This window comes from Oncorhynchus keta, chromosome 14 (genome assembly GCF_023373465.1).
Source record: "Oncorhynchus keta strain PuntledgeMale-10-30-2019 chromosome 14, Oket_V2, whole genome shotgun sequence".
NCBI classification, from domain to species: Eukaryota; Metazoa; Chordata; class Actinopteri; order Salmoniformes; family Salmonidae; genus Oncorhynchus; species Oncorhynchus keta.
In genome coordinates, this window is record NC_068434.1 from 43,530,769 (window position 1) to 43,555,970 (window position 25,202).

Consider the following 25,202-nt stretch of genomic DNA (forward strand, 5'->3'; position numbering starts at 1 on the left):
AAGAAGTTACAGGTCTGTGAGAGCCAGAAATCTTGCTTGTTTGTAGGTGACCAAATACTTATTTTCCACCATAATCTGCAAACACATTCATTAAAAATCCTACAATTTTCTGGATTTTTTTTCTCATTTTGTCTGTCATAGTTGAAGTGTACATATGATGAAAATTACAGGCCTCTCTCATCTTTTTAAGTGGGAGAACTTGCACAATTGGTGGCTGACTAAATACTTTTTTGCCCCACTGTATGTATGTAAAACAGACACGAAGGTAGAAATGAAATAATGTGATGCAGGTCAACTGTGTTATAAGTACAATCAATGTCTTCAGAAAGTATTCATACCCCTTGGATTATTCCACATTTTGTTGTGTCAGAACCTAAATTCAAAATTCGTTAAATTCGTTTTTTTTTCTCACTCATCTACACGCAATACCCCATAACGACAAAGTGAAACCCATTTTTTTTCATTCTTTTCAATATTCTTCAAGCTCTGTCAATTTGGTTGGTTACATTTTTCTAGACAATCATTTGCAGGTCTTTCAATACATTTTCAAGTACATTTAAGTCAAGACTGTACCTCGCCCACTCAGGAACTTTCACTGTCTTCTTGCTAGGCAACTCCAGTGTCGATTTGACCTTGTGTTTTAGTTTATTGTCCTGCTGAAAGGTGAATTCATCTCCCAGTGTCAGGTGAAAAGCAAACTGAACCAGGTTTTCCTCTAAGGATTTGACCAGTGCTTAGCTCCATTCAGTTTTTTGTATCCTGAAGAACTCCCCGGTCCTTAATGATTACAAGCATACCCATAACATGACGCAACCACCAGTATGCTTGAAAATATGAAGAGTGGTACTCAGGAATATGTTGTATTGGATTTGCCCAAAACATAACATCTTATTTTCAATGACGGCCTAGGAACAGTGGGTTAACTGCCTGTTCAGGGGCAGAATGACAGATTTGTACCCTGTCAGCTCGGGGATTTGAACTTGCAACCTTCCGGTTACTATTCCAACGCTCTAACCACTAGGCCCCACGTTCAGGTAGAAAAGGGTTATTCAATGTCTGCGTCTTCTTTTTTTAAACACCAATAGGTGCCCTTCTTTGCTTGGGAAAACCACCCTGGTCTTTGTGGTTGGTTCTGTGTTTAAAATTCACTGCTTAAATTATGGACCTTACAGATAATTGATTGTATGTGTGGGCCCTACACCCAAACAAGGGCACTGCGTTCATCCACCTCTGGCCTGCTCGCCTCCCTACCACTGAGGAAGTACAGTTCCCGCTCAGCCCAGTCAAAACTGTTCGCTGCTCTGGCCCCCCAATGGTGGAACAAACTCCCCCACGACGCCAGGACAGCGGAGTCAATCACCACCTTCCGGAGACACCTGAAACCCCACCTCTTTAAGGAATACCTAGGATAGGATAAAGTAATCCTTCTCACCCCCCTTAAAAGATTTAGATGCACTATTGTAAAGTGGCTGTTCCACTGGATGTCATAAGGTGAATGCACCAATTTGTAAGTCGCTCTGGATAAGAGCGTCTGCTAAATGACTTAAATGTAATGTAATGTAAATGGGTACAGAGAGGAAGTAGTCATAAAAAATTTAAAAACTATTGCACACAATGTGACTTGTTAAGCAAATGTTTATTCCTGAACTTATTTAGGCTTGCCATTACAAAGATGTTGAATACTTATCGACTCAAGACATTTCAGCTTTACATTTTTTATTAATTTGTAAACATTTCTAAAAACACAATTCCACTTTGACATTATGGGGAATTGGTGTTTCGTCAAGTGACACACAATATGTAACGTAACAAAATATGGAAACAGTCCAGGGGTGTGAATACTTTTTGAAGGAACAGTTCAAATGCGTTTAATTATTTAAGCAATTTGATGCACTGAATTAGGGTCATCTTTAAGCTCTTAAAATGAACTTTTAGATAAATTACATTTCAGTAAAATTGCCTCATAAGATTATAATTGTATTTTGTGCATAGTTTTTTTTAGACCGGTTTTAGGAAGAGTAATCCCATGTAGAAAATGTCTGTCCCCCCTGTAAATAACCTTTTTCAAATCTGACCCCCATAAGAATGTAGTTAAATAGCCCTGCTCTAGTTCCTCAACAGCACAGCTACTGTAAGAGAGCTCAGAGTACCTTAAGAGTTAAAGACTCTACTTTGAGGCATAAAAGGGCATAGAAATTGTTTAGGAACTGTGCACACTTTAGAGAGGTGTGTGTCCACTTGGAGACACCAGTTAGTCCTCTCACTCAAAGCCTCGTCATTTATTTTGTCTTACGTTGCACCTACCCCGCCACATTTTCCAGGAACAGTGTTATGTTACTGAATGTCTTGGAAAGTACAGTCAATGTAAAATGCTCGTAAAACAAACTGGAATGTTTGGAATCAGTCTTGTCATGTGAACTGTTGTGTGTTAACTTTTTCTATTCTCTCCAAACTGTTCCCTTTCCAGTTGCTACTATGGTTATGCATTTCAAGTCAGCCCGATCCACACAGGCCAATTCCCACCAATGTAAAGGGTTAAATAACAAATACACATTTATTTGAACCCAGGTTCATACCCTTGTTTTGAAAGCCAAAAGAGAGAGAGAGTGTGTGTGTTTGTGTGTCGGTCTCTGTGTGCATCAGTGCCTTCAATGCCTCGATGCTGACTAACTTTCACAGTAGTGATAGCTGTTTGTTGTTCTGACGCCTTGTCCCTGTGGCGTGTGTGCGCGTGTGTGTGTGTGCGCGCGCATGTGTGTACGCGCGCATGTGTGTGTGCGTGTGTGTGTGTGTGCGTGCGTGTGTGTGTGTGTGTGTTTCAGGTAGAATTGGTGAAGCATCAGATATGTGTGGTCTAGTCAAAGCGGTGAAACACGTTGAGGAAAATGACTTTTATTTCAATCAAGTCACATTGTATTTGTCACATACACATGGTTAGCAGACGTTAATGTGAGTGTAGCGAAACGATTGTGCTTCTAGTTCCGACAATGCAGTAATATCCAACGTGTAATCTAACAATTTCACAACAACTACCTTATACACACAAGTGTAAAGGAATGAATAAGAATATGTACATAAACAAATATATATATGAATGAGTGATGGTAAACAACAACAATTGGTGTTTTGGCTATAAACCTCTAAACCTCTGCTAATTGGCTGTTTGGCTATAAACCTCTGCTAATTGGCTGTTTGCTCCTCACCTTTCAGTCCCCGTGGCAGTTAACAACTGTCCTGTGTCCAAGTGGAAGCACATGTTTTATGGATTGATGTGAAAGTATTGGTCTAATTGGATTTGTGGTGTTGGTTATAAACTCCTGGTTGAAAGGTCTGTTATTTGGTTGTCACTTTGGGGAAAGGAAGTGTAGAACAGTCATGTGGAACGTTTTAGTCCAGGGCTCTACAGTGCGTCTGTTTTACCTGCATATGGTCGAAATATTTTGCTCTGCGATCTGGACTTTTAATTTGGGGCGGCAGGGTAGCCTAGTGGTTAGAGCATTGGACTTGTAACCGGAAGGTTGCAAGTTCAAACCCCCGAGCTGTCGTTCTGCCCCTGAACAGGCAGTTAACCCACTGTTCCCAGGCCGTCATTGAAAATAAGAATTTGTTCTTAACTGACTTGCCTAGTTAAATAAAGGTAAAAAAAAAAAAATACAAATTAAAAAAAAAAAAATTGCAAAAAAAAAAAAACATTTAGGCGCACCAGCGCACCTAGAAAAATCAAGGCTATTTTTAATTTAGCTTCTAAATGTCGTTGTGTGCGCCTCCCTTTTTCAAATTGGGTGCACTCACACACACCACTCCAGAATTATTCTACACGTTTATTCTACACGTTCCTTCATTAGATTCTCTCTCTCTCTCTCTCTCTGTGTGTGTGTGTGTGTGTGTGTGTGTGTGTGTGTGTGTGTGTGTGTGTGTGTGTGTGTGTGTGTGTGTAAATTATGCAGCCTAAATTACAGCTGCTCCGTGTTGACTTCAGCACTATCTGCTTTGGTGTGTGTTCATCACTCTCTGAGAAACACAAACCACGTATTGCACAAGCCAACTGAGAAAACCTACTCCTTTGATTCTGACTTTAGATCAGAGGAGATTTCCAACATCATATTTACACTTCACCCACAGTGAAGACCCCAGGAACACACACACACACACACACACACACACACACACACACACACACACACACACACACACACACACACACACACACGCACACACAGGTTGTCCATGAATATTTATTTCTGTTTCATTAGTTTTCTGAGCTCAACATTAAAAATCGCTCTTTTTCTCTTTGCCATCTCCTTCTCCCTACTATCTCTCCTTCTCCCTACTATCTCTGCTTCCCCCGTCTCGCACCCTTTGGCCCGTGTTACTGTGGCCCGTGTTGCTGTGGCCCGTGTTGCTGTGGCCCGTGTTGCTGTGGCCCGCGTTGCTGTGGCCCGCGTTGCTGTGGCCCGTGTTGCTGTGGCCCGCGTTGCTGTGGCCCGTGTTACTGTGGCCCGCGTTGCTGTGGCCCGCGTTGCTGTGGCCCGCGTTGCTGTGGCCCGTGTTGCTGTGGCCCGTGTTGCTGTGGCCCGCGTTGCTGTGGCCCGCGTTGCTGTGGCCCGTGTTGCTGTGGCCCGTGTTGCTGTGGCCCGCGTTGCTGTGGCCCGCGTTGCTGTGGCCCGCGTTGCTGTGTTTGTCTAACTCAGGTATGAACCACTGTTTTATTTTACTGATCCACAACCTTCAATCACAACATTGTAGATATTGTACAGAACTTTTTACTAATGGAAGGACTCCCAACCAAAGTGCCTGTTTTGGGTAACTCTGTCATAGGGAGGTGGTCCCAGTTTGAAGGGGGGAAAAGCGTGGTATTAAGTTCCATATCGAGTTTAAACAGTGCTAAGGCGGCTTCTGTTTTCCCGTACGTGTTCAGCTTGTAAATCAAGCTGGGGGATGTTCTCCCTTTGACCCCGAGAGAGACAGAGGTCCAAACAGAGTGGAGAGCGAGTTCGGCCAGAGACCTCTGGAACGGACCACAGCTGTGAATGATGGGCTTAAATGTTAATGTAAACTCCCCTCAACCCATCTCTTATGGCCCGGCTCTGACTGGTCAGCTGGGCTGTGTTCTTATCAGGTTACTGTGTGGCTGACTTGGAGAGACAAGAGAGACACGTCTGCTTATACTCTGTGTTTGTTTCTGTGTGTGTGTGTGTGTGTGTGTGTGTGTGTGTGTGTGTGTGTGTGTGTGTGTGTGTGTGTGTGTGTGTGTGTGTGTGTGTGTGTGTGTGTGTGTGTGTGTGTGTGTGTGTGTGTGTGTGTGTGTGGATAACGCCTGGTGTGTGTGTGAGCTACTGGTGTGCTCTTTCACAGTTTGGTAGAGAGGAGATGAGAGGGAAAACAAACAGTGCTGGTATGATATAGTCTTGTAGGTGAAATAGTGCGGTCATACTCGTACACAGTCTAATGTGCTGTCATATCTTACATAGAGATGTCGGAAGTGTTATGTTCCCCAAAGGAACAGCCTTCAAGGAAACGAGAACGATACTGAACATATAAAGGCTGCTCATTAGGGATGAAATGCTTCTTTTTTTGTTGTTTTTTTACCCAGAACCCCCGCCAGACGACGAGCTGTACACACATGTGCATACACTCTCTCTCTCTCTCTCTCTCTCTCTCTCTCTCTCTCTCTCACGCACACACACACACACACACACACACACACACACACACACACACACACACGGCACTCTACTCACTTATCACATTATCACCATCTCTTCATCAGAAATGGCCCTAATGACCTTTTTGAAGGACACCACAATCAATTTTAATTGGTGGGAAGTCTCCTCCTGGCTCAGGATTGGTCGGTTTGGCCCCTAATAGAATCTCTCAATCCAGTTCAGTTTAAACATCAGAGTAGGAAAACAAAGTCTAAAATGTCTTATTATTTTTGATTAACGATATGGTGTGTTTGTGTTTTCCCACCAAGGTGTTGCTCCAGCTGTCCCCTCCACCTAGGTGTTGCTCCAGCTGTCCCCTCCACCTAGGTGTTGCTCCAGCTGTCCCCTCCACCTAGGTGTTGCTCCAGCTGTCCCCTCCACCTAGGTGTTGCTCCAGCTAGGTGTTGCTCCAGCTGTCCCCTCCACCTAGGTGTTGCTCCAGCTGTCCCCTCCACCTAGGTGTTGCTCCAGCTGTCCCCTCCAGCTAGGTGTTGCTCCAGCTGTCCCCTCCACCTAGGTGTTGCTCCAGCTGTCCCCTCCACCTAGGTGTTGCTCCAGCTGTCCCCTCCACCAGAACTAGATTTATCCCTTGGCAGTCTTGTCTGATATTTTCAGAAGCTTGGTTTGAGAAAGGTTTTAAATTCACTAGCCAGCGATTGAAGAAACCTTCAAACTGGTCTAAAACGCATCATTATTAGGTAACTTCACTGGAAAATGCCTTTTTCCTTTTTCCTCACACGTAGGACTTCTACTTTTCTAGCCCCCAACCCGAAACTATGAAATGTTTTCGCTATATATCTGAGAATATGACAACATTTGGGTATGTTTGTGCTCTTTATCACCTTTTGATATATGCATATTTTCACAGTCAAATGGGGGCCCCTAGTGTGAATGGGGGGGGGACTCTTTCTCTCCCCCTCTCTCTCTCTCCCCCTCTCTCTCTCTCTCTCTGGCCTCTCTTAGACATCTTTAATACTTTAATACTGCACTTCTGTTTGTTGGCGCCACATAAACATTTTAATAACACCTGGACCCACAAACTCCTCTTTGCCAGATCTGGCTTCCACCTCTCTCTCTTTTACTCTCTTTCTTCTCTCTGTCCTTTCATCCGTTCGTCTCTACGCAGCCCTGGTTTGGCCCTCGTGGTGCCAGCGAGCCCCTGCCAACCCACAGCGTACCAGGATTAGCTCCTCTACACACAGAAGAGTCCATTAAAACACAGTTTTCTATTGCTAAATTAATGGCGAAAAGTGTGACTCAAAAAGTGGTGGTCAGTTCTCTCTAAGAAGATTATCCTGACTTGTTGTTCAAAGTCTCAGACTCCGTATCATACTAGTACCCACTACCCAGCTTTGGACTGAGACCAAACTGGCATTCACACTCCTGCCAAACCACCACCGTGCCAGACACACCAGGCCATTGGGGGTGTGTGTGTGTGTGTGTGTGTGTGTGTGTGTGTGTGTGTGTGTGTGTGTGTGTGTGTGTGTGTGTGTGTGTGTGTGTGTGTGTGTGTGTGTGTGTGTGTGTGTGTGTGTGTCTTCATGCCAGACTGTTCCATACTCTTTCTCCCTGTGTGTGTGTGTTGGTGGTGCCAGCCTGTACCAGACAGGCACAGCGGGCATGGTGGAGTGGCATGTTGGCACCAGACCTGTCCCCGTTACCCAGGGTGCATTGGGCCACAGGTGGTAATGCGATTAGGTTTAGGAAAAAGGGGATTTGTTCAGAGTGCATAGAGAGGAACATCAAACACGGAAAGAAGGGATAAAAAATAAAAAAAAATAACCCCTAGCCTCGTCTGTCAGCCAGTTCCTAGGGGAGGGAGGGAGGGAGGGACAGACCGAAAAGAGGGGAGGAGGTGAGCGTCTTTCTGTCGTTCTTCCTTTGTGTATGTAGGTGGGGTGGGGTGGGGGGGCGGGCGGGCGGGCGGGCGGGCGGGCGGCCCCAGATTAGCAGTGTCAGTACAGGCCTCCCTGTGAGGGTGTGTGGGTAATGATTTAAAGGAGCAGAGCCTTGTGGAACAGTATCAACCTTCTGTTCCACTGGCACACAACACCATCCACTGACAGACAGACAGTTTGTGAATAAATGACTGTCGATATTATGTGTACACACTGCTACATTTTACAGGTCATGTTTTGGTTCACCAAAACTGTCTGTCTCATCCCCATCATCTCAAATAGCCTCTTCTACCCTCAACGGGGTGTGTGTGTGTGTGTGTGTGTGTGTGTGTGTGTGTGTGTGTGTGTGTGTGTGTGTGTGTGTGTGTGTGTGTGTGTGTGTGTGTGTGTGTGTGTGTGTGTACTGTCACACGTCAGGTTTTTAGTTGAAATGGAAAGCGGAGGAAGAGAACATACTGTATCTTAGCAGTTTATTTGATCTCTCAGTTCTGTGTGTGTGTGTGTGTGTGTGTGTGTGTGTGTGTATACTGTCACACGTCAGGTTTTTAGTTGTAATGGAAAGCGGAGGAAGAGAACATACTGTATCTTAGTAGTTTATTTGATCTCTCAGTTGTGTGTGTGTGTGTGCGCGAGCGATCTCTAAGCTCCACTGAGTCGATAATAAAATTGGTGTGTGCATTTTCTTCCTCCCTATCCCTTTGTTGTTGGCATCAGTTTGTACCAGGAGCTGTTTTTCCCACTACACTCCTCTCCTCACGTCTCATGGAGAGATGTGCACTATTTATAGACCTACTGCCTCTGAACATACAGCAGTTTCAGCACCTCTGGTCTGTCTAACCAGCTCAATGTTGAGGCACAGCTACATCAAACAACACAACCTGAACATGAGGGGGGGGACACTTCACTTATATACCCGGTACACATCTTTAGTTTCTTTCTATTATGGTTAAAGCTTTTCATAGTCCTGCAGTGGTAATGCTCTGTTCTCTCTGGTTGGCCCAGTCTGTGTCTGTTCCAATGGTCAACTTTCCGACTGTGGAACCAGAGGGAGCAAAAGAGAGATTGTTGCTCGGCTTGCTGTCTTGCGCTGGCCCCATCATTAGATAACCATGTCAAGCCAGACCGAAGCGCGTGCACACACACACACACACACACACACACACACACACACACACACACACAGACTGCCTGTTTTAGTTGTCTCCGTGCTCTCCTGGCGGGGCCAAAGGAAACAGATCTCTGCCATTAAAAGTAAGGTTATGATATTTTATGAGAGGCTGTAATGTTTTAACTGAGCTGTTATTACAGAGAGTAGAGTTTCACCCTCTCTACTGATGTCTGCTTCTAAAACGTCCACTGGTCTAGCTTCGTGTGGTCCAGGTGTGTGTGTGTGTGTGTGTGTGTGTGTGTGTGTGTGTGTGTGTGTGTGTGTGTGTGTGTGTGTGTGTGTGTGTGTGTGTGTGTGTGTGTGTGTGTGTGTGTGTGTGTGTGTGTGTGTGTGTGTGTGTGTGTGTGTGTGTGTGTGTGTGTAAATGGAGACATCCACTGCCCCAAACGAGGCTGTCCCATACATAAAGCTCCCCCGTCATACATGTCTGTGACTGGCTAGTGACATCAGCCTATCATTGACCGTTTTATTAGCCTCTCTCACCAGCGTGAGAAACCATGTCATACTGACCTCACAAGGTCCAGCCGACAGGCCGCACACACACAGGGACCAGCGTGCGGACAGCACCGTTTCCCCATGCAGACTGAAGGGTTATTGAGTTTTACAGGCCTTCGTTTAACTTCTCCTCACCGCGTTTTGAAATAGTGTCTTTTTGAGGATGAATGGAAGAGTAAACCAATGCCTTCGTGTGCTGAGGACTCACTTTGTTATGGTTGGAATGTGATGTGAGAGTAAATACACATCAAAGAGAAGGAGGATCTCTCTCTTGCTCTTTTCTCTCTCTCTCTCTCTTGCTCTCTCGCTCTTTTTTCTCTCTCTTGCGCTCTCTCGCTCTTTTCTCGCTCTTTTCTCTCTCTTGCTCTCTCTCTTCTCTCTCACGCTCTGCTCGCTCTCTCTTGTCTATCTCTCTCTCTTGCTCTCTCTCTCCTCTCTTCTCTCTCTTCTCTTGCTCTCTTCTTTTGCTCTCTCTCTTCCTCTTGATTGCTCTCCTCTCTCCTCTCTCTCATCCTCTCTTGCTCTCTCTCCTCACTCTTCTCTCTCTCTTGCCCTCTTGCTCTCTCTATTCTCTCTCTCTCGTTTCTCTCTCTTTCTCTCTTCTCTCTCCTCTCTTGCTCTCGTTTCTCTCTCTCTTGCCCTCTTGCTCTCTCTCTTCTCTCCTCTCTCTCTTCTCTCTCTCTTGCTCTCTCTTCTCTCTTGCTCTCTCTCTTGCTCTTTCTTGATCTCTCTCTTCTCTCTCTCTTCTCTCTTGCTCTCTCACTCTTTGCGCTCTTCTCAGCCCAACTCTTCCTCCGCCATCCTCTTGGGCTTCCTGACACGACAGGAAGCAGTTCACTGTGTTGCAAGTGTCACATCCTGTCTCTTAAAGTAGATGAGACCAGTCATGTGTGTGACTTCACTCTGTACTCATTAGCAGCAGTATATTGTCGCCGGTTGCTTTGCTGAGCAGCTGTACGTCCAGGTGTGACATACACCAGCCCTGGCACTGCCAGAAGAGACAGTAGCACTTCTCAGCCTTAGACAGATACTGTAGACCCAGAACAGGGTGAGGAGTGTGTGTGTGTGTGTGTGTGTGTGTGTGTGTGTGTGTGTGTGTGTGTGTGTGTGTGTGTGTGCGTGCGTGCGTGCGTGCGTGCGGTGGATTGTGTAGAGAGCTGGGTGAGGTGTCATTGCAGGCTGGTTAGATGACTGTGCTAATAAGTTGCCACCTGTGGCTATAGGAAGTGGAACTGTCACCTTCACCTCTCTCTCTCTCTCTCTCTCTCTGTGTGTGTGTCATCCCTGTAGCTTTAGGATGAACAGAGGAATATTCCTGTGGAGGAGGGGAGGAAAGGCAGCGATGAGAGGCAGGAATAAAGAGAGAGATGGGGTGGAGAGGGTGTAGGTTGACTTGAGTTGCTGATTAGCTCACTATGCTGACATAATAATGTATGTTTAAGCAAAATCGCATAATATGATATTGCTCTCTCTCTCTGCCTTTATCTCCCTCTCTCTCCCTGTATATAGTTTTGTATACATCCTGCACGACTATCTGTTTGCCTTGTCTGTATTTGCAGTCATTCCAAATGTAAAGCTGTCCTACCCAACTTGGGACAGTTTATGTCTGGCGTTGTCATATTTCAGTATGTAGAGCCAGAACACACACACTCCGTGTTAGAGGTCGACCGATTAGGATTTTTCAACACCGACACCGATTATACATACGTAAAGATCTATTAGATCTATCTAAATTAATAATGAAACACGTTCAATTTGGTTTAAATAATGCATAAACAAAGTGTTGGAGAAGAAAGTAAAAGTGCAATATGTGCCATGTAAGAAAGCTAACGTTTAAGTTCCTTGCTCAGAACATGAGAACATATGAAAGCTGGTGGTTCCTTTTAACACGAGTCTTCAATATTCCCAGGTAAGACGTTTTAGGTTGTAGACTATTCCTCTCTTATACCATTTGTATTTCATAGACCTTTGACTATTGGATGTTCTTATAGGCACTATAGTGTTGCCAGCCTAATCTCGGGAGTTGATAGGCTTGAAGTCCTAAACAGCTCAGTGCTTCAAGCATTGCTAACAGCTGCTGTGAAACGCAGGAAAGTGCTGTTTGAATGAGTGCTTATGATCCTGCTGCTGCCTACTACCGCTCAGTCGGACTGCTCTATCAAATATCAAATCATAGACTTAATTATAATATAATAAACACACAGGAATTACGAGCCTTAGTTTCCGGATTCGACCATATTAATGACCTATGATTTCGAAAACAAAACGTTTATTCTTTCAGTGAAATACGGAACCGTTCCGTATTTTATCTAACGGGTGGCATCCATAAGTCTAAATATTGCTGTTACATTGCACAGCCTTCAATGTTATGTCATAATTATGTACAATTCTGGCATAGTAATTATGGTCTTTGTTAGGAAGAAATGGTCTTCACACAGTTCGCAACGAGCCAGGCGGCCCAAACTGCTGCATATACCCTGACTCTGCTTGCACAGAACGCAAGAGAAGTGACACAATTTCCCTAGTTAATATTACCTGCTAACATGAATTTCTTTTAACTAAATATGCAGGTTAAGAAAAATATACTTGTGTATTGATTTAAAAAAAAGGCATTGATGTTTATGGTTAGGTACACATTGGTGCAACGACAGTGCTTTTTTCGCAAATGCGCTTGTTAAATCATCACCCGTTTGGCGAAATAGGCTGTGATTCGATGATAAATGAACAGGCACCACATTGATTATTTGCAACGCAGGACAAGCTCATTAAACTAGTAATACCATCAACCATGTGTAGTTAACTAGTGGTTATGTTAAGATTGATTGTTTTTTATAAGATAAGTTTAATGCTAGCTAGCAACTTACCATGGCTCCTTGCTGCATTCGCGTAACAGGTGGTCGTCCTGCCACGCAGGCTCCTCGTGGAGTGCAATGTAATCGGCCATAATCGGCGTCCAAAAATGGCTATTACCGATTGTTATGAAAACTTGAAATCTCTACTCAGTACATTCCCTTAGTACACATGCACTTGAACCAGGCTGATTCTGTTGTTCCTCCTCCTCCTCACCATCTCTCTGCCTCTTGGCCTGTTTGGTCAATCTGACTGTCTCTTCCCTGGTGTTCTTGCATGGGGGCTGGTAAGGGATGGGGGCTGGTAAGGGATGGGCTTCCTAAATAATAGATGATTAAAACTTGTTCAAATTGTATCACCAGTGAGGGTTGTGTGTGTTTTAGGGGTTTGTGTATGTGTTTGTGTGTTCTCCCATCTCTCTTTCCCAGCTGTCCAATTTAAGTTTGAGGAATGGCTCCGAATGAAATTAAACCAGTAAATCTCACATGCTTTTATGATCAATTTGATTTGTATTATTATTCTCTCCACTGTTCCAGTTCTTGCTCCACCCTCCTCCCTCTCCACATAGAGCTCCAGGAGTTCAAAAACTCTTTTCTGACCTCCGAATCTCCCAATATTCCATAGTCCGGAAGCCTTGGAGATGCAACGTTTCTGATGTGGAGATGAGATGAATGGTCAGAATTCAGACGGAGCCACCTAATCAGATTCTTCCCTGGCTGAAGCAGGGGCGAGCTCAGCCATTCATGTATGAGAGAGGCCTGCGAGATAGCCAATGGGCTTCTCTCTGAAGGAGCTTAAATCGATACATTACATCGACTGTCTGTCTGAATTACTGAGTGAGGTGGCTTTTGAAATGCAGCGGTTTGAGCTTCAGTCTCGAGGCCTTTCAACCTTGAAGAACTAACACAGGAAGGCCATGAGGAAGGCCAGCCATTACACTAGTGGCTCTTTATCCTATCCTGACTCCATGAAACGACTCCGTTTCATCTCATTTCTCTGCGTCCTCTCGGTCTGCTGGTTGAGGGATATATTATCCTCGGGCAACGGAGTTCACTGCACTCTGTGTCCAAATGTTCGCGCTGACCTTATCGTCTCATCCCGAACTCTTCTGTGGATTCGAACGCTGCTTTCTAACACTTGCAATTATCTTCTTCTTTTGCGGCCATCGAGTGCCACAACTGAACCGACCGAGCCTTATCTGCTGGAGGGCAGAGTAGAGAGGCTCGCTGTCGGTCTGTTTTTCTTCTCAGCACACCTGACCTTAGAGGTAGAGACACAAAGTAGGCCAGCCAGAGTAGTAGTGGGTAGATTGACGTTGTCGACCTGGTGTTGTTGACCTCATCTCTGCAGTACTCTCTGCAGTACTCTCTGCAGTACTCTACTAGGTTAGTGTAAACGTCTCTCTCCTCTTCAGTAAAGTGTTGATTCTGGCCTGACTTCTGATACACACAGAGAAAGGCTACACATCTCCTTCCAACATAATCTGGCGCAGAATGGCAGGGTCTTAGTAACCTGCTGGGCCTCTCTCTCTCTCACTGCCCCCCCTCCACTCAGTCTCCTATGTCTCTTTGTCCTCTCTCGGTCTCTCTCTCAAAGTTTTATCCACTTTGAAATACTCTCTTTTTAGATTAAGCTCATTCCCTACGCACACACACACGCCCCATGGGCACAGACACAAACACACAGACACAAACACAAACACACACACACACACACACACACACACACACACACACACACACACACACACACACACACACACACACACACACACACACACACACACACACACACACACACAAACACACAGACACAAACACAAACACACACACACACACACCATTGGCTCCCATTGACAACACATGTTCTTTCAACACCCCAGCCCGTTCTCCCTTCCTCCTGTGGATGAAACTCCGCACATAGTCCGCCCGCAGGAGGGGAGCTGACACATACAACGTGTGGAGCGAGGGATGGGGTGGAGAAAGAAGGTGTGGGGGGAGGGAGGGATGGATGGAGAAAGAAGGTGTGGGGGGAGGGAGGGATGGATGGAGAAAGAAGGTGTGGGGTGAGGGAGGGATGGAGAAAGAAGGTGTGGGGGGAGGGAGGGATGGATGGAGAAAGAAAGGTGTGGGGGGAGGGAGGGATGGGTGGAGAAAGAAGGTGTGGGGGGCGGGGGTGGAGAAAGAAGGTGTGGGGGAAGGAGGGATGGATGGAGAAAGAAGGTGTGGGGGGCGGGGGTGGAGAAAGAAGGTGTGGGGGAAGGAGGGAGAAAGAAGGTGTGGGGGCGGGGGTGGAGAAAGCACATTGACCCTCTCTGTATGTTAATGCTGTTACCACATGTGTCTGCCTGCTTCCTCCTCCAAAGGTCCTATTGTCTCACTTTTCCATTTCATTAGAACTATGCATTATGTATTGACTGTCACATGTAAATGATAATCATTACCCCCCCACCCCCTCTTTTCCTCCGTTCCCCGGTCTACTCTATATGATCCTGATGGAACTCCTTTGCGTTGAGATGAAACACATTTCCATACCGCCACACGTGTGTGTGTGTGCGTAGATGAGCATATTTCCATACGCCATCACTGTTCCCAAGGGAGGGAGTTGTAACTCAGGTTGAGAACTTTTTCAGGAAGAAGACGAATGGAGGGAGAGGAGATGGGACATACACACACACACAGTCGCACGTATGCACGGCACACACATCCTACACACACACACTCCCTTCTCTTCCCCACCCCACATTCCAGGCATCTGGGCATGCTGTTGGTTTGTATTTGTAAGCAAACAGAGAGTGGTAGGGAACAACGCCACAGTGTGTGTGTGTGTGTGTGTGTGTGTGTGTGATTGGTTTATGATGGGGTTGAGGACCCTGACCAACCTCTTCCTCTCTTTCTTTTGATTCAGCTCTGTCCTTGTCTGTCTGTGATCTCCGACTGGCTTCAGGTTTACACGGTCTGCTTCACAACACCAGACACCATCCTCAACCTTTTACACTGCACTACTCTCCCCCTTTTAATATATCTGGGTCAGCAGTCTGGGTTGTTGTTTCACCTCGGCTTCCATCTGTCTGTCCTCTGTGTGCGTGTGTGTGTGTGTGTGTGTGTGTGTGTGTGTGTGTGTGTGTGTGTGTGTGTGTGTGTGTGTGTGTGTGTGTGTGTGTGTGTGTGTGTGTGTGTGTGTGTGTGTGTGTGTGTTTTTTTAAAATACCTCCCGAGGGGTTTATTGACTAAACGACCGAGTTTGGTTTCAACCCCACACATACACACCCCCTCCGTCAGACAACACTCCTCAACATCAGCTGAACACAGCACACGCAGTTCCTGTTGTTGAGAAAAGCTCCCCTCCGATTGCGTCTGGCTACTGTCTGTCTGTCGTGTTTCGCGGCAGGTCGCCGTGTCTGCCACCACCGCACGTCACTTTGACCTTTTACATTGATTTGACGCGTAACAACGCTCCCCATTTCCCACACGACATCCGTGGCACGCTGGAACAACTCTGCGTCCGCTCAGCGCCGGCCTGGAGGAAGGGAGGGAGCGAAAGAGGAGGAAAAGGTCATGTACCTCAGAGAGAGCGAGAGAGAGAGAGAGAGAGAGAGTGTGGTGCTGTGATTAGGTCAGGACTCCCCTCTGTTCTACGGCTATTGTTTCAGTCTAAAGGGAGGTTATGAGCATTTGTCGTCCCCGATGAATAATTGCGTGACCCTATTTCAGAGAACGTGACTGACATTTCATACACGTGGATACCCAGGCAGCGTAGAGTAGAGGGAGGCTTGCTTGGTTTTGAAATGTAGCGGCGTCGGTTCGACAGCGTCAGATCCCTTACGAGGACTGCGTTGATCTGCTCTGCCGTTCTCGGAAGTGATACTGCGACATTTCGAGATTCACGGTTGTTTTTCGACATACCCAGAGTCAGATGGAACTCAGGGGACACCGTGGTTGTCTCTGCGTGCGGGTTTGGAGATAATTGACGGGAGCATGTCTTTAGCTTAGTGCAATGGCTGGAAGTCTCCGGATACAGTGTCCAGTTCCTCTCAGATGCAGGTTAATGGACATTCTCACTACTCCACAGCTGGGTGGTTACCACGTTGTACTCTGTACCGTTTACAAGTGTATATGAAACTATATTTTGATTGTAGTTTTTTTTTTTTTTTAAATGTTGTAATAATTTCTCTGAAGTACACGTTTCATTCATCCACAATAGGCTGTGGGCAGCCTCTCACTCAAGTCATCACACCTGGCCAGCTGTGACAATGGTACATGACAATGGTACAGCACTTCCGTTTTGAGGGATGAGGAAGTTGAAAATGAGGACGGAATCTCGTTTCTTATGATTATCAGTCAAATGAACAAATGTATAAAATAGGCACGGACTGTACCAAACATTAAGGACACCTTCCTAATATTGAGTTGCACCCTCCCCTTTTGCCCTCAGAACAGCCTCAATTCATCGGGGCATGGACTCTAGCAGGTGTCGAAAGCATTCCCAGGGATGCTGGCCCATTTTGACTCCAATGCTTCCCACAGTTGTCAAGTTGGCTGGATGTCCTTTGGGTGATGGACCGTTCTTAATACACACGGGAAACTATTGAGCGTGAAAAACCCTGCCGTCTTGTAGTTCTTGACACAAACCTGTGTGCTTGGCACCGACTACCATATCCTGTTCAAAGGCACTTAAATATTTTGTCATGCCCATTCACCCTTTGAATGCCTCACATACACAATCCATGTCTCAATTGTCTCAAGGCTTAAAAATACTGTAACTTTCACCTGGACTCTCTTGCTCAGTCTGTCATGGAATGAGCCAGGTGTCCTTAATGTTTTGCACTCTCAGTGTACATATTTTACATTTGTCAGGCTAAACGACCAACCACCCAGATTTGGAGTATCTAGATCAGTGGTGTGTTTTCATGGCTTCCACGGGAAGCCAGGGTTTCCCCCCCAAAAATTGACCAAGATTTAAAAAAAAAAATTAAAATATATTTTGTCTATCTGTGTTTTCATAATTTATCTTACATTTGCAAGAGGCTGAATGTACTGTATCTGACAGGAGAAAGCATCCAAGTGAGCGAAACAGCATCCCTCTGTCTCTGTATGTGTTGGCCATCTATTTGATGCCAGTGAGCATTTGGTATCCTTTGATAATTAACATTTTAAAATGTAAGTGTAAAATAATAGCCAATCATCGTTGAGCAAAACTGAATAAGCTCGACTGTGAATGGTCCTGGCACACCAAAAAAAAAGTTTAAGGGAAGCGAGTTTGATCCAACCATTAATTCATACATTGTTGTGCCCCTGGTCTAAGAGGATGGAAGTTCAATATGTAGCTAGATGTAGTAGGCTAATGTTAACTAGCTAACGTTTCCCATGAAAGGAAGTTAAGCTAGCGAGCAAGCATTTTAGCCAGGTAGCCTAGGACAACAACAACAGACTAAAAACGTGTACTATATGACAGAGTCATGGACCGTTTCGTCAACATGAAATAGAGGAGGATGGCATTGGCGTATCTCGAGAAGTAGGGTGAGTCAACATGTTTTTACTAATTGCACGAATGACACACACACACACGCACGCACGCACGCACGCACGCACGCACGCACGCACGCACGCACGCACGCACGCACGCACACACACACACACACACACACACACACACACACACACACACACACACACACACACACACACACACACACACACACACACACACACACACACACACACACACACACACACACACACACACACACACACACACACACACAGAAATCAGAGCCATGGGCATCCACGTCATATTTACCTTGTGTTGATTGTCTAGTTTTTGATATCTTTTAGTTGTCACTGTATTAGACTAAGCATAGGTGATTTGAACGTTGAAATGTCGTAATGGTGCTGGAATAGTGGAGGAAGCTCCGGTTTTCTTTGTGACTTGCAAAGTGGTTCTAAATCCAATAGGAGTTTAGTGGTCCGAAAATGTCTGAAACATTTCACTTCCTTGACCGTGCTGTAGGTCATGTGACTGTTTGTTACGCGCACTGGACAGAGATTGCTCTCATTTTGTGATGAAACAAAGGTGTGGTTGAATTTATTCTGCCACTATGCCTTCTTATTGTCTCGGCGTTTAGGCCTATATATCACAGTCGAAAGGCATATGAACTAACAGGTTACAGAGACAACAACACAATTATCAATATGGCTTTTTTGGGGGGGGGGGATTCCCCAGTGATTTTACTGTCGCACCCCTACTGGTTAGAAGGTATATTTCAGTATCTATATCTATAGCAGTATCTATAGTAGTATCTATATCCACAGTAAAACTAGTCCTATATCGACATAACCTGAAAGGCCTCAAAGCAAGGAAGAAGCCACTGCTCCAAAACCGCCATAAAAAAGCCAGACTACGGTTTGCAAATGCACATGGGGACAAAGATCGTACTTCTTGGATAAATGTCCTCTGGTCAGATGAAACAGAAATAGAACTGTTTGGCCATAATGACCATCATTATGTTTGGAGGAAAAAGGGGGAGACTTGCAAGCTCAACCGTGAAGCACGGGGGGGGCAGCATCATGTTGTGGGTTAGTCTTGCTACAGGAGGGACTGGTGCACTTCACAAAATAGATGGCATCATGAGGCAGGAAATTTATGTGGATATATTGAAGCAACATCTCAAGGCATCAGTCAGGAAGTTAAAGCTTGGTTGCAAATGGGTCTTCCAAATAGACAATGACCCCAAGCATACTTCTAAAGTTGTGGCAAAATGGCTTAAGGACAACAAAGTCAAGGTATTGGAGTGGCCATCACAAAGCCCTGACCTCAATCACATAAAACATTTGTGGGCAGAACTGAAAAAGTGTGTGCGAGCATGGAGGCCTACAAACCTGACTCAGTTACACCAGCTCTGTCAGGAGGAATGGGCTAAAATTCACCCAACTTATTGTGGGAAGCTTGTGGAAGGCTACCTGAAACATTTGACCCAAGTTAAACAATTTTAAGGCAATGCTACCAAATACTAATTGAGTGTTTGTAACTTGTGACCCACTGGGAATGTGATGAAAGAAATCAAATCTGAATTAAGTAATTCTCTCTGCTATTATTCTGACATTTCACATTCTTAAAATAAAGTGGTGATCCTAACTGACCTAAGACAGGGAATATTTACTAGGACTAAATGTCAGGAATTGTGAAAAACTGATTTTAAATGTATTTGGCTCAAGGTGTATGTAAACTTCCGACTTCAACTGTACCTGCACTATAGCACTTTAGTTTGTGTAGAACCACCTCATTTGCTTGACAAATAAATCTATATAGATGTCCTAATGATGATTTATTGGAAGAGAGTTTCTAGCACTCTGCTTCCCTTAATACACCACTTTGGTCTTGTGTGGTCCTCTTAGGTAGGTTGGTAGGTATGTAAGTTGATGGGTAGGTAGGTAGTTTGTATTCAGACCCTTTACTCAGTTGTATGTTGAAGCACCTTTGGCAGCGATTACAAGCCTTGAGTCTTCTTGTGTATGATACTACAAGTTCGGCACACCTGTATTTGGGTAGTTTCAACTCCCATTCTTCTCTGCAGATCCTCTCAAGCTCTGTCAGGTTGTATGGGGAGCATTGCTGCACAGCTATTTTCAAGTATCTCCAGAGATGTTCGATCAGGTTCAAGTCAAGAACATTCAGAGACTTGTCCTGAAGCCACTCCTGGGTTGTCTTGGCTGTGTGCTTAGGGTCGTTGTCCTGTTGGAAGGTGAATCTTCGGCAACAGTCTGAGGTCCTGAGATTTTTATCAAGGATCTCTCTGTTCTTTGCTCCGTTCATCTTTGCCTGACTAGTCTCCCAGTCCCTGCCGCTGAAAAACATCTCCACAGCATGATGCTGCCACCACCATGCTTCACCATGGGGATGGTGCCAGGTGTCCTCCAGACGTGACGCTTGGCATTCAGGCCAAAGAGTTCAATCTTGGTTTCATCAGACCAGAAAATCTTGTTTCTCATGGTCTGAGAGGTTTTTGGCAAACTCCAAGCGGGGCTGTCAAGTGCCTTTTTACTGAGGTGTGGCTTCCGTCTGGCCTGATTTGGTGGAGTGCTGCGAAGATGGTTTTCCTTCTGGAAGGTTTTCCCATCTCCACAGAGGAACTCTGGAGCTCTGTCAGAGTGACCATCAGGTTCTTGGTCACCTCCCTGACCAAGGCCCTTCTCCCTCGATTGCTCAGTTTGGCCATGCGGCCAGCTCTAGGAGGTTCCAAACTTCTTCCATTTAAGAATGATAGAGGCCACTGTGTTCTTGGGGACCTTAAATGCTGCAGAAATGTTTTGGTACCCTTCCCCAGATCTGTGCCTTGACACAATCCTGTCTCCAAGCTCTACCGACAATTTCTTCAACCTCAAGGCTTGGTTTTTGCTCTGATATGCACTGTCAACTGTAGGACCTTATATAGACAGGTGTGTGCCTTTCCAAACATTATCCATTCACTTGGATTTACCACAGGTGGACTCCAATCAAGTTGTTGAAACATCTCAAGGATGATTAATGGAAACAGGATGTACCTGAGCTCAATTTTTAGTCTCAAAGCAAAGGGTCTGAATACTTATGTAAATGAGGTATTTCTGTTTTTTTTATCTGTAATTAATGTGCTAAAATGTCAAAAATCTGTTTTCACTTTGTCATTATGGGGTATTGTGTTTAGATTGCTACATTTTTTATTTTATTGAATCCTTTTTAGGGTAAGGCTAACATAACAAAATATGGAGAAGGGGTCTTTCCGGTGGCACTGTAAGTAGATTGATAGGTTGATTGATTGATAGGTGGATTGATTGATAGATAGGCACAGAGGAATCCAGTGGACATAATCACTTTCTCCACACTTACTGGATAAAAAATAACACCTTTGAATTGAAGCAAATTCCTTTCAACCCTCCGAATGTACTGTAGCCTTCTCTCCCGTACGCCTCGGCTCCATCTAATTCATTACCTGCTCTCCGCTCCCTCTCTGTTCTCTGTGATTAGGTGTGATTGTCTGTATTTATCAGTCGGCTGTGTCAAACATTAACGTTGGCGGCGTGGAGAGCTAGCACTTTGACTAATAAGTTACACCTGCCCTTCACTCGCCCACCACCCCCTCTGTTTTTCTGACGGAAAACCCACGAGGCAGAGAGACAGCGAAGACCACCATCTCTTCCCCACCCACCTGTACCTCAATGTTAATGTGGAGAGGGAGCGAGGGAGAGATTGAATAGAATTGGGGGGGGACAATGGCCTGCTCCTAATCACCCACCCACACATCACCGACTCTGTGTGGCTATATAGAAAGGAAGAGAGATGTGGAAGGAGAGAATCCTCTATTTAAACTCTGAAGTGCATTTAAAATGGCAACACACTTAGCAGTAAAACAATCAAATCAGAGAAGTGAAATAGCAGAGAGGAGGAGAGAGAGATCTCTGCTGTCCTGGGTGTGTGTGTGTGTGTGTGTGTGTGTGTGTGTGTGTGTGTGTGTGTGTGTGTGTGTGTGTGTGTGTGTGTGTGTGTGTGTGTGTGTGTGTGTGTGTGTGTGTGTGTGTGGTGCGTGTGTGTGTGTGTGTGTGTGTGTGTGCAGGTGCGTGTGTGTGTGTATATGTGTGTGTGTGCAGGTGTGTGCGGCGCGGTGTGAGACGTGGAATGTGCATCTAGTTATTTGTATTCATGTATTCATGTATTCATGTATTCATGCCATTTGGCCCGGTGTGAAATAATAGGTCATTCCAGCACAAAAAGCAGCACAGGAGCTGAATTTATAATGACTGTGATTTCCCTCTTCCCCCCTCTCTTTCTTCTCCACGTGTCTGAATCTACTGAAGAGGGAGGGAGGGAGGTGTCTGATGAGGTTGCTTATACCACCTGTTTCTCACCTAAAGAGAGGTGTCACCAGAATGAATGCCATTCAGCTGAATTAGTGTAACGGTGTCTGCCTGGGTACTCGTGACCGCATGGGCGCACGTATGCGCGCGGAAGTATGTACTTGTGGGCGAGCGTGCATCACAGACCTACTCGTACTACGTATGAGTATGAGTGGACAGCCATGTATTTGTGGTTACCTCGCAGCATCCAGTACATTCCGTGCTGTAGAGTCCAGTCAGACCATCTGTTTTGTAGAGAATCTGGACCTAGCTGCTGTTGCTTGTCCTGAAAGTCCCTAGTCTTGAAAGTTATAGCCCTGAGCTATAACAGAGTATGATAAGTCACATTTCACATGGATGATTTTAAAACGCTTGTCTTTGAGGGAGGGGTTGGAACACAGACCAGAAAACGTGATTTATACTGTAGGGATCAAGTAAAACGCATGTAAAATACATTCACGTTAGTAGAGGACACACACACACAGGGCCGATGTAAAATGCTTATCAAAGCCTTGCAATAGTAGTAGTAAACTGCCTTGAAAGGAGAGTTTGACATTGTGTTTTTAGTACCATGTGAGATACAGCCTAGCCACTAGAGCCTAGCCACTCTGTTCTTCTGTCCTATACTTTCTTCACCTGTTGGCAATGGATGCCTATAGTCTGTAATGACACACACATATATATATGACACACACACACACACACACACACACACACACACACACACACACACACACACACACACACACACACACACACACACACACACACGTCACTTCTGATAAAAGGCTTTGCTCTTATATAATATCCATAATGTTGCGTTATTCCAAGTTGTTTGGAGACATTTAGTATTGGCTCAGGCCTGTCTAGGCTTCTCTCTCAGCCTCCTCTCTTCGTTGACCGTACATCACTGTCTAGCTGGACTGGGTTGCTCTAAACCTGCCAGGGGTTCTGGAGGGTTGGTGTTTTATGGCTATTACTTTGTTCCTTTTATCGCCACCGTACTTTATTCTCTGACATCACAGGCCTCAATGCCCTCCACTGATATCACACTCAAGAGTGTGTGCGTGTGCGTGTGTGCGTGTCTGTGTGTTAGTTAATAGGGTTTCAAATGGTCATTGTGACTGACTTCTAACATTAAGGATCCCTGTGGTGACACAGCATGGAAGCACTCGTCGGCCCCGACACTCAGGAGGTCATTGTGGGTGGGTGGGTGGGTGGGTGGGTGGGTGGGTATGTGGGTGGGTGGGTGTGTGGGTGGGTGGGTGCGTGTGCAGCCTTTAGATAAAGTTGTGTCTGGTCCAATCTGGACACTAAGAAAAACCAATCAGGATATGTCTCAAACGCATGCAATCAACAGAACAAGTCCGGTGTATCAGGTCCACGTTAAGGTGTTTTATTATCAGGATTATTGTCTGGTATGGCTGTTACTCTGTTGTACTCCGCAGCACCATCACCACATCAGACATTACAACATTGTGCACATTGGTTATTCAGGCCGTTGACAGACCGTCGGTATGCAGCCTTATTGCTTTTTCATATTTTCTCTTGTTCAATATACAAAGTCTTAATAGAGGGTTGATGTAGATTTGCGTAACCATACTGTGCAGGGGAAACAGTGTGTTGTGTGGATGAAGAGTCTTACAGGCTATTTGTTTTCTGGTCTTCAGTAAATAAATATCTGTTGCACTCTACAGGGAGCTGCTTTGCTTTTGAACGTTGTTTGTGTGTGTGTGTGTGTGTGTGTGCGTGTGTGTGTGTGTGAGCAGAAGCAAACAGAAAGAGACTTGAGCACTAAAACACAGCAGGCCAACCACAGCACTCCTTCCTTGATCTCATCCACCCTCCACCCCCCCTCTCTCTCTCTCCTTCTCTCTCTCCTTCTCTCTCTCTGTCCTCGCTACATCTTTCTTCTCTCTCTCACCCCCCTCTCTCTCCTTCTCTCTCTTTCCTTGCTATGTCTTCTCTCTCTCCTTCTCTCTCTTTCCTTGCTTTGTCTTTTCTCTCTCTCCTTCTCTCTCTTTCCTTGCTATGTCTTCTCTCTCCTCCTTCTCTCTCTCCTTCTCTCTCTCTCCTTCTCTCTCTTTCCTTGCTTTGTTTTTTCTCTCTCTCCTTCTCTCTCTTTCCTTGCTATGTCTTCTCTCTCCTCCTTCTCTCTCTCCTTCTCTCTCTTTCCTTGCTTTGTTTTTTCTCTCTCTCCTCTCTCTTTCCTTGCTATGTCTTCTCTCTCTTTCCTTCTCTCTCTCCTTCTCTCTCTCTCCTTCTCTCTCTTTCCTTGCTATGTCTTCTCTCTCTCCTTCTCACTCTCCTCTCTCTTTCCTTGCTTTGTCTTCTCTCTCTCCTTCTCTCTCTTTCCTTGCTATGTCTTCTCTCTCTCTCTTCTCTCTCTCCTTCTCTCTCTTTCCCTGCTATGTCTTTCCTCTCTCTATCCTTGCCGCAGTCATAATGTAAAACAAATTTGAACAAAGCCTGGTGAAATTGAAAAAGCCTCTATCCTGCATCACTCTGGAATTAGTTTATTAGCATTTTAAAGGTGGCACAAAATAGACTTAAAAACCCATTTTCAGAGGGAAATGACTTTTTAAGGAAAATATACATTCAGTGTTTCCCCAAGGACCTGCTAGCTGTTCCCATAGACTTCCATTTCAACGCGCCTCTCGGCAGAAATGTATATAAATGACATTCTATTTGTATTTATTTTTTTTGCAGCGTTGGCAGACATGTACATTTAGGAACACTGATTGTACACATTTGGGGCTGATAAGTTGGATGGCACAAAGGGCATCATTTTAGGTCGGAAACTGAGTTCGATCAGAGGGAATTGAGGTGTAGTAGGGTGTTTGTTGCCCTTGCACACACTTGTCTCCCTACGGAAACCGATGAGACTGAGAAAATAACATGTTTGTCTGTGCGTCTGTGGGTGAGAACGAGAGAGAGTGGATGTGCACCCGAAATCATTGAAATGAACATTTCCTATTAAATACGTCTGATGCTGGTGTTTCCTGAAAGCAATGTGAAGGTAAGCAAACATCTTTGTGTTGAAACAGTTGACCAAGAAATTAATCTGCTCAATGCAAAGTAACGTCTGTAAGCGTATGCCTCTGTGTATCCAATTTAAAAGGGAAACGAGGTTGGGGGTGTGGCAGGTATACAGAGGGCTGTATCTGACAATAATGGGTTTCCCCTCCCAGTTGATGTTTTATAACAGCATGTACTCATT

General features: G+C 45.3%; 1 protein-coding gene across 2 annotated transcripts in view; it reads left to right on the forward strand.

Moving 5' to 3' along the window:
• The window catches only part of LOC118393484 (F-box/LRR-repeat protein 17-like), a 331,937-nt gene that overhangs the window by 175,584 nt on the left and 131,151 nt on the right, over positions 1-25,202 (forward strand). The window lies entirely within an intron of this gene.